The following is a 9,101-nucleotide window of genomic DNA, read 5'->3' on the forward strand; positions in this document are numbered from 1 at the left end:
AAATTACAAAAGTGTATGGATAAAAAAGAAATGAGCGATGAGGAAAAAAAGAAAAGGCACTTAGAAGTGAAGCAAATAAAAAAACGAGAAAGTGTAGACTGAAAAGATTTTTTTTTTTTTTTTTTTTTTTTGAGAGAGAGAGAGAGAGACAGAGAGCTTGACCTGAGGCTGAGAAAATGGTTTATCAATAAAAGGAAACATAATAGACAAAAAAAGGAGAAAGGAAAAAAAAAATAACATATACCAACAAACAGCATGATTTCAGGACTAAATGAATTAAACGACTATATGGCAGTAGTAAAACCAGATATGGGAATTGGGAATTGTGGAGATGAAATTAAGAAGTCCTCTACCACCAAACACTGTGGGACAAGGTCTATACAACCATTGGATGAAAAATAGAAAGGAGAAACAGGGTGGAGAGGTCATGTTTTTGACTAAGACAACAGAAGGAAAAAATAAAGTGGAATTGATTATGGTAAAAATTGAAAACAGTAACATGAAAATTAGACAATTTTTAGTGATATATGTACCCCCAAAAACACAGTCTTGGACAGAGAGTGATCATGCCATAATGTTGGAAAACAAAGAATGCAGTAACTGATTTACTGAAAGAAGGAAGAAACATAGTAAAAATGGGTGACTTTAACTCAAAAGAAATACCTGGTATGTTGGGAAGAAATGATGGTGAAAGGTGGAGACCTCTGGGGAAACATACCACTGGATATGACCATTGAATGCACAGTGACTCAATAGGTAAAGGAAAATATCAGATACAGAAACAATGAGGAACCGTCAGGACTGGATTCAATATTAACATCAGAGCCTGAAATTGTGGACCTTTTGGTACATAACAAGGTCAGATGTGAAAAAATTATAATAAGTAAATATGGAATTATAACAGCATAAATAATAAACAGAATAATTAAATGCATAGGCATAGTTAAATAGTAAACAGGAAAATAGTAAATAATAATAAATTGACATATTGATAATAAATGAAAATCAAGTGAACAATAATAAACAGACAAATAATAAACAATATGAAATAAGTGGCAGTCAGTACAGCATCTTGCTTAGGTGTTTAAACATATCTGAAGGCTTCGAAGTGAACTACATTGCACTGCCTCTGCAGGAAGTTTATTCCATTCATTAACTACATGGTTGGTGAATTTGTTTTTACCCACTTCCAAATTAAATCTATTTCCAGACAGTTTGAGACCAATATTGTCAGATTCTCATTCGGTGTGAAATTTTGTCATTTTTGATGTCAATCCTTTTTAGAATCTTATAGACCTGTATCAAGTGACCTCTGAGTCTATGTTTTTTTTTTTTTTTTTTTTTTTGTAGGGAAAACAGATTCATATGTTTTAGTTGATTTTCATATGATTTATTTTTTATATTTGGAATCAGTTTTGTGGCTTGCCATTGTACTTTTTCCAATCTGTCAATGTCTTTAATGAGATTTGGTGACCATACAGAAACAGCATATTCCAAATGTGGATGAACTAATGATTTAGATAGCTTGTTAATGAGAGATGGACTTTTGAAGTCAAGTGATCATGCAATCAGTCCTAGAATCTTATTTGCTTTTCAGAGCCTGAAATACACTGCTTAGATGATTTGAGATTGTTACTGATAATTATGTCAAGATCCTTTTCACTATCCACTTTTAACGAATTTCCAAATAATTTGTAATCATACGTACTGTTATTTTTACCTATGTGCATAACCTTGCATTTACTTGTAGTAAATTTCATTAGCCACTTTTCAGACCACTGCTGTAGTTTATCTAAATCTTCTTGAATATCTAACTGGTTTAAGTGATTTGCCATTCCACACTTTTGTATCATCAGCAAATATGGAGACAATAGATTTTAGTCCATGGTCTATATCATTTATATATACTATGAATAGAAGTGGCCCAAGAACAGAACCCTGAGGAACTCCACTCATAAAAAATTTCCATCTAGAAGTTTTGCCATTTAGAACAACTCTGTTTTCAATCATTCAACCAATTACTAGTCCAACTTAATAGGCTACCACTTATTCTGTGTGAAACTAATATAGTAGTCTTTCATGGGGGATGGTATAAAAAGCTTTTGCAAAGTCTAAATATATTAAATCTATATTGTTTCTTTTGTCATAATTTGAGATGACTGTATTGTAGAATCTGAGTTAGTCACACAAGGACGTTTCTGTCTGAATCCATGCTGGCTATCATCAAACAGTTATAGGCCTGTAGTGATTTGGTTTCTTTACTGAAGTTAAGCTTATAGGCCTGCAAATTGGGAAACTTCTTAAATGAATAAACAAAGATGGAAGAGAAATGGAACATATTAAAAGAAATTTATAATGAGGGAATAAACATGTACCAAACAGAAGCAAGAAAGGGTGTACATTAAATGCTGGTACAACTAATAATGTAGTGAGGCTAAGATAGAAGAGACAAAGCTTTGCAAAGATGGAAAAAAGATAAAAAGATGAGTAAGTGGCAAACATATATCAAACTAAGAAATGAATATGTAAAACTACGTAGGGATGAAAAGAGATGAAAAGATGAAAAGAGAAACTATGAAAATGGAAGGACCAACCTAAACTATTTGAAAGTATGTGTATGGTAAATCAAAAGACAAACGAGAAATAGTAAAACTGTGCCAAGGGAATAATGAATATATAGAAGATGTAGAAATGGCTGAAATTGTGAACAAACATTTTAAATCTGTATTCACAATTGAAAGTACACAAAATTGGGAGGAAATACAGAAAGATCCCACCCCTAATGAAAGAAATAACTGTGACACAGAAGGAAATTAGAGACCAAATAAGAAACCTTGATGTCAGAAAATCCCACAGTCCAGATGGAATTGCAAACTGGATATTAAAAGAATGCATAGATGTGCTAACAGACAAAATATACAAGATAATTGATTACTCACTCAAAGAAGGAAAGGTACCACAAGATTAGAAAAATGCAAATATTGTACCAATATATAAAGGAAGGGACAAGGAAAATCCAACTATAGACCAGCCTCCCTTACAAGCACAATAGCAAAAATATGTGAAAAAGTTATGAAAAGTATATGAATCCAACACAATTTGGCTTTAGACAAGGAAGATCATGTGCCACAAACTTGATTTGCTTCTACTCCAGACTAATAGAAATAATAAAAGTAAGGGATGGATGAACAGATTGTGCTTTTCTAGATCTACCAAAATCATTTGATAAAGTACCACACAAAAAGCTATTACAAAAAATTTAATGAGCCGGTGTTATTTAAGGAAAAATTATTGGAATGGATGAAATATTTTTTGACCAGGAGAAAAATGAGGGTAGTACCTAAAGACATATACTCGTCCTGAGAATTAATGATAACTGGAGTCCCACAAGGTTCAAAATTGGCTCCAATTATGTTTGCCATATATATAAATGACATGGATGAAGGTGTGGAATGTTATATGAACTTCTTTGCAGATGATACAAAACTATTAAAGAAAGTAAATACAGAAGAAGAATGTGAATCATTACAGAAAGACTTGTAGTATAATGGAATTTGGATAAAATATAAATAGAATATTGGGGCAATACGAAATTGATGCAGAGGAAGTAAAAAAAGTAAGCTTGGAAAGCGACCTAGGAGTAATTGTCAGCAAAGATGTCCCCAGACAAGCTTATTAATAAAATAGAGAAACCTTTAATTTACTAAGATCAATGAAAATGGTTTTTGATTACTTGGATGAGGAAATGGTAAAGAAAATATTAGTTGCACTAATAAAACCAAGATTGGAGTATGCTGCAACACTATGGACACCCAGTAATAAAAAGAAACCCCCCCCCCGAGGCCCAGTACTTTGATGTAGTGTGGGGGCTTCCGTGTAGCAAGGACGGGCTGAGCTGTGCCAGTCAGGTGCAACCATACTGGAGAGGTCACCCTTTTCCTTTGTGAATTCCCCCATGCCTACCCTCCATATTTGCTACCCTACTCTCCTTTTTCACCATCTTTCTCTAATACTTGTTAAGGAAGGTTCTGGTATCTTAGTGCCTCCCAAGCTACATGTCTGAACCCAGTCAAGTGGGGATGTATACCGCGAGGTCACTACTCCCTGCGAGGGCTGAAAGCCCACCAGCTGGGGAATGCATGTTTATGAGGTTGGTACTAGGCTGCCGACTTCCTTTCTCCCTATCCAGTACACATGCAGAGTGACTACGCCAGACCCATCCTAAATGGGACAAAACAAAAGAGGACAAACCTTGGGTTGACAAAGTCTCTAACTCACCTTCGAGGCCCTGCATGTGTAAATAGTCGTTTCTGGAACTTCCTGACTCTGCAGAGACTTTTCTTTTATTGCTTGAGGCATCAGGCAACTGCAGTATCTTCTTCCATGCATTTATCTTTCTATCTTAATATATGGTGTGGCCTCATAAATATACACAATCATGGCAGCTGTCCAAACTGAATATTCTAAACCTCCACCACTACCTGATCCTCCTCCTAACCCCCCCCAATCCCTCTCCTAATATTGCCAATCCTAATGTTGATGCTATTGACTCAGCAAAAGTAAAACCCCCAGTTGATGACTCCGGCTTGAAAAAGGACTTTGGTAAAAATACTAAGACTTCATTGACAGATAATTCTGTAGCCCAGGAACTTACAGTTAGAATGGATTCTGAAGTGATGAAAACATCCTTAGATACTCAGAAACCAATAAATAGCTCAAATACTGCCCTTAATAGTCATAGAATCATAGTATCTTACATCTAAAATATGTCTCTCTTGATAAGAGTTATACAGACTTATATGAAAAGTTCCGTAAATTTGGACAAATTAAAGAGATCAGGGTTAAACTAATGACAACTTTAAACCTTGGCTAGTCTGGATCTCATTTCTTTCTAATCAGGATGCAGCTGCTGCCTGCTTGGATTATGATAATTACAATGAAAATGAATCTTCGGCCCAACTTGTTGCTAGAGTGCCACCTAACCTGGATATCTTTTATCCAGAAAAACCGGTAGAGGAAAGGAAGGAAAGTGTGCAGAGGCCTCCCAATCCAGCTAAGTAGCTTATTATCACTCTTGCAAAGGAATGTGCTAACTTGTTCGAGTTTAGAAGATTCTTGAAGAGTCAGCTCTGGTAATTTGACCAACTCGCAGGTATCACGATTTGGAAGAAATTCCTTCTTAATTCATTTATATTCATATGAACAAGCTGCCATGGTGCTTAACTTGAAACAGAAATCCGACATTAAGGAAATTAAACCCCACTATACCTTTAGTTATGCCAAAGGGGTAATTTTTAATAGAGATCTGTATGACTGAGGAAGAAGAAATTTTAGAAATGTGCCCAACTAATGTTTGGAAGGTTGCTAAAATCCCTCGTTCTTCTATGATTATCCTAAGTTTTTCTGGTGAAGATCTACCTCATTATGTAGAAATAGAAAAAGAGATAGTTTATGTGAAGCAGTTTAAGCACCGTCCCCTTCAGTGCTTTAACTGCTATGGTTTTGGCCATCCTTCCTGCAGATGTGCAAGGGACAAACTGTGTTTGATATGTGCTCAGCCTGAACATGGGGATTGTTCCCGCCCAACAGTTTGTATAAATTGTAAAGAAGAGCATGATGCCAGGGATAAGAACTGTGTAATTTACAAGAAGGAACAGGAAATACTACTAAAAGCTCATGCAGAACATATAAGAGTAGGACATGCTACAAGACTATTAAGTAATTCCAAAAGATACAGTGATGTTGTTAAAACAAATAAAGTGGATCAGCCAACTGTAGAACCCAGTAGAAATAAAAATGCCAATATGAATTCTTCTGTTAACACTGAACCCAAGCCTCAGTGTAAAATTGTTACTATGAAATCTAACCGTTTCTTCTTAACTAGGAATTTCTAATACTTCTGAACCCTTCTCTGCAGAGGTTTCCTCACCCCTTGTTGAAGGAGTGTCCCCTGCCCCATCTGGAGGGGCACCTAAGGTTTCTATTGTAGAAACCTCACAGGCTTCTTCTAATGAAGCCTCCTCTCAGGCAATCTCTCTTCCAGACCTGGGAGACTCCCCAGTAGAGGGATTGCTGACTAGTGTGCCTCACTCAGTAGAGGTGCACAGAAGCAATGAGGATCAACTAAATGCTGAACCCAAGCCTCAACGTGAAAGAGTCACTACTAGACCTAATCATTCTGCTCCACAACTTGGAAATTGTAGTACTCCTCAACCCTCCTCTGCGGAGATTCTCCCATCCCCAGTTGAGGGAATGTCTCCTGCCCCATCTAGAGGGGCACTTAAAGTTCTCATTGCTGAAACCCCACAGGCTTCCTCTAATAAAGCCTCCTATCAATCAGTCAACCTCCCGAACTTAGGGGGCTCCCCAATAAAGGGATCACGGACTGATGTGCCTCACTCAGTTGAGGCGCACAGAAGCAAAGCTATGGAGTTTGAAGCTGTGTGCTGTAAAAGACTCCACAGTCCACCCTCATCTCCATCTTCTTCCCCAAATCGTGATATGCAATCTAAGAAAGGAACAAATAACCCAAACTCTTCATCGTCGGTCGGACCATTATCAGAGAGGAGGATGCCACCCGTGAAAGCAAAGAAATTAGAAAAGAACCCATCTTGTAGACCCTCTCTCTCCCAGACTTCTCTTACATAGGATTACAAAGGCGGAGCATGCCGACAGGAGACCTTTTGATCCATATCTAGGTCGGATGCGAAAAAAAAATCATACAGGTACTCCTCGTTTAACGACCTACTCGGTTAGCGACGACGCGGAGTTACGACGGGCTTTATGACAGACGTTTAACGTAAATCTCCCGAAGTTACGACGTCGTGTACGATAATTAAGTTGGCTGAGGCAAATTTGTATGATGTTATAATTGAATTTGTACGGTTGATATTAGCTGTGAGGTAAAGGTCTACATTACCATCCTGCAAGCTGCAAAAACTACCTGGGGTACAGTATATACCGGTAGTGGTAAATTTTTAGTTTCGACCATGGGCGCAATATAGCAATAGAAAATTAATTATTAATTTTGTAAATTATAATGTATCAAAGTAATATGCAATTTTGTGAGCGGAAAAAAAGGTGCTAAAACAAATTTCGTAAGTAACGAAGTCATGTCGGACGAATGGTACACCATGTTTGTTATGATAGATGCCGATGTCGAAGAAATAAAAGGATGATAAATTCGTCTAACCTAAACTAAACTAACTTGACCTGTGTTTGATAAATCATTACCTGCAAATTAAGTGTCATCCGGCTCGTCCTCGTTGTCGTCGTCGTGAGAGACGTTGGCAGACGACAAGATGGCGTCCCGATCCTATGCTACCGACTTCGTTCATTAGCATATTTTCTTGTAGCATAGTATTTTTTACTTTCATTTCCGCCCACAAAATTGCATATTACGTTGATACATTTTAATTTACAAAATTAATAATTAATTTTCTATTGCTATATTGCGCCCATGGTCGAAACTAAAAAAATACCCCGGTATTCAATATGGAATGTCAGCATACGCGAATTTGGTCACATACGGTAATTTCGGGAACACAACCACCGTAAATAAACAGTAAAGCTTTAATGTACTGTATCAAAGAGGGAAATACACAAAAATAAAGATACATGTATTGCTGGACATTGTACATACAGTACATGTACGTACAAGTATATGTATACACTTAAGCTTAACGACCAATTCGGTTAACGACGGCGCGCTGGTCCCAATTGTCGTCGTTAAACGAGGAGTGGTTGTATTAATAATAAACAAAAACTATAATAGTGTAAATAACAAAATACATAAATAAATGCATAGGTATAGTTAAATAATAAACAAACAGGTAAATAGTAAATAATAATAAATTGACATATAACTAATAATAAATGAAAATCAGACAGACAAATGATAAAACAAAAACAAATAATATAAGATAAATTATAATCATTACAGCATCTTAGGTATTTATCTAAATGATTCTTAAAGCTTCGAACCGAACTACATTGCACTACCTGTGCAGGAAGTTTATTCCATTCATTAACTACACGGTTGGCAAAGTTGTTTCTACCGACTTCCAAATTGAATCTATTTCCGGACAGTTTGAGACCATTGTTTCTTGTCTGATTCTCATTCAATGTAAAAATTTTGTCACTTTTGATGTCAATTCCCTTTAAAATCTTAAAGACCTGTATCAAGTCACCTCTGAGTCTACGCTTTTTTAGGGAAAACAGATTCATATGTTTTAGTTGATTTTTGTATGATTTATTTTTGATATTTGGAATCAGTTTTGTGGCTCGCCGTTGTACTTTTTCCAGTCTGTCAATGTCTTTAATGAGATTCGGTGACCATACGGAAACAGCATATTTCAAATGTGGACGAAATAATGATTTATATAGCTTGTTAATGAGTGACGGACTTTTGAAATCAAAAGATCGCGCAATCAGTCCCAGAATCTTATTTGCTATCTCAGAGGCTGAAATACACTGCTTGGATGATTTGAGGTCGTTACTGATAATTACGCCGAGATCTTTATCACTATCCACTTTTGTTAACGAATTTCCAAATAATTTGTAATCGTACGTACTGTTATTTTTACCTATGTGCATTACCTTGCATTTACTTGTGTTAAATTTCATTAGCCACTTTTCAGACCATTGCTGTAATTTATCTAAATCTTCTTGAATATCTAATTGGTTTGAGTGATCATCTGCCACTCCGCACAGTTTTGTATCATCAACAAATTTGGAAACAATAGATTTTAGTCCATGATCTATATCATTTATATATACTATGAATAGAAGTGGCCCAAGAACGGAACCCTGAGGTAGTCCACTTGTAACATTTTTCCATCTAGAAGTTTTTCCATTTAAGACACCTCTCCGTTTTCGACCATTCAACCAATTACTAGTCCAACCTAATAGGCTACCACTTATTCCGTGGAAAGCTAATTTAGTAAGTTAAACAGCGACTTAATATACTAAAGGTAGTATCTCGTTTCAACTGGGGAGCAGATCGTATAACTTTAATAAGGCTTTACCAAACATTGTGCCTTAGCAAAATGGATTATGGATGTCAAATTTATGGATCGGCATGTAAAACCTCATTAGAGAAG

General features: G+C 36.2%; 1 protein-coding gene across 5 annotated transcripts in view; it reads left to right on the top strand.

The window, feature by feature from the left end:
* Positions 1-9,101, top strand: part of Hmgs (hydroxymethylglutaryl-CoA synthase) — a 285,981-nt gene that overhangs the window by 117,189 nt on the left and 159,691 nt on the right. The window lies entirely within an intron of this gene.

This window comes from Oratosquilla oratoria, chromosome 28 (genome assembly GCF_046742065.1).
Source record: "Oratosquilla oratoria isolate Oo_2021 chromosome 28, ASM4674206v1, whole genome shotgun sequence".
NCBI classification, from domain to species: domain Eukaryota; kingdom Metazoa; phylum Arthropoda; class Malacostraca; order Stomatopoda; family Squillidae; genus Oratosquilla; species Oratosquilla oratoria.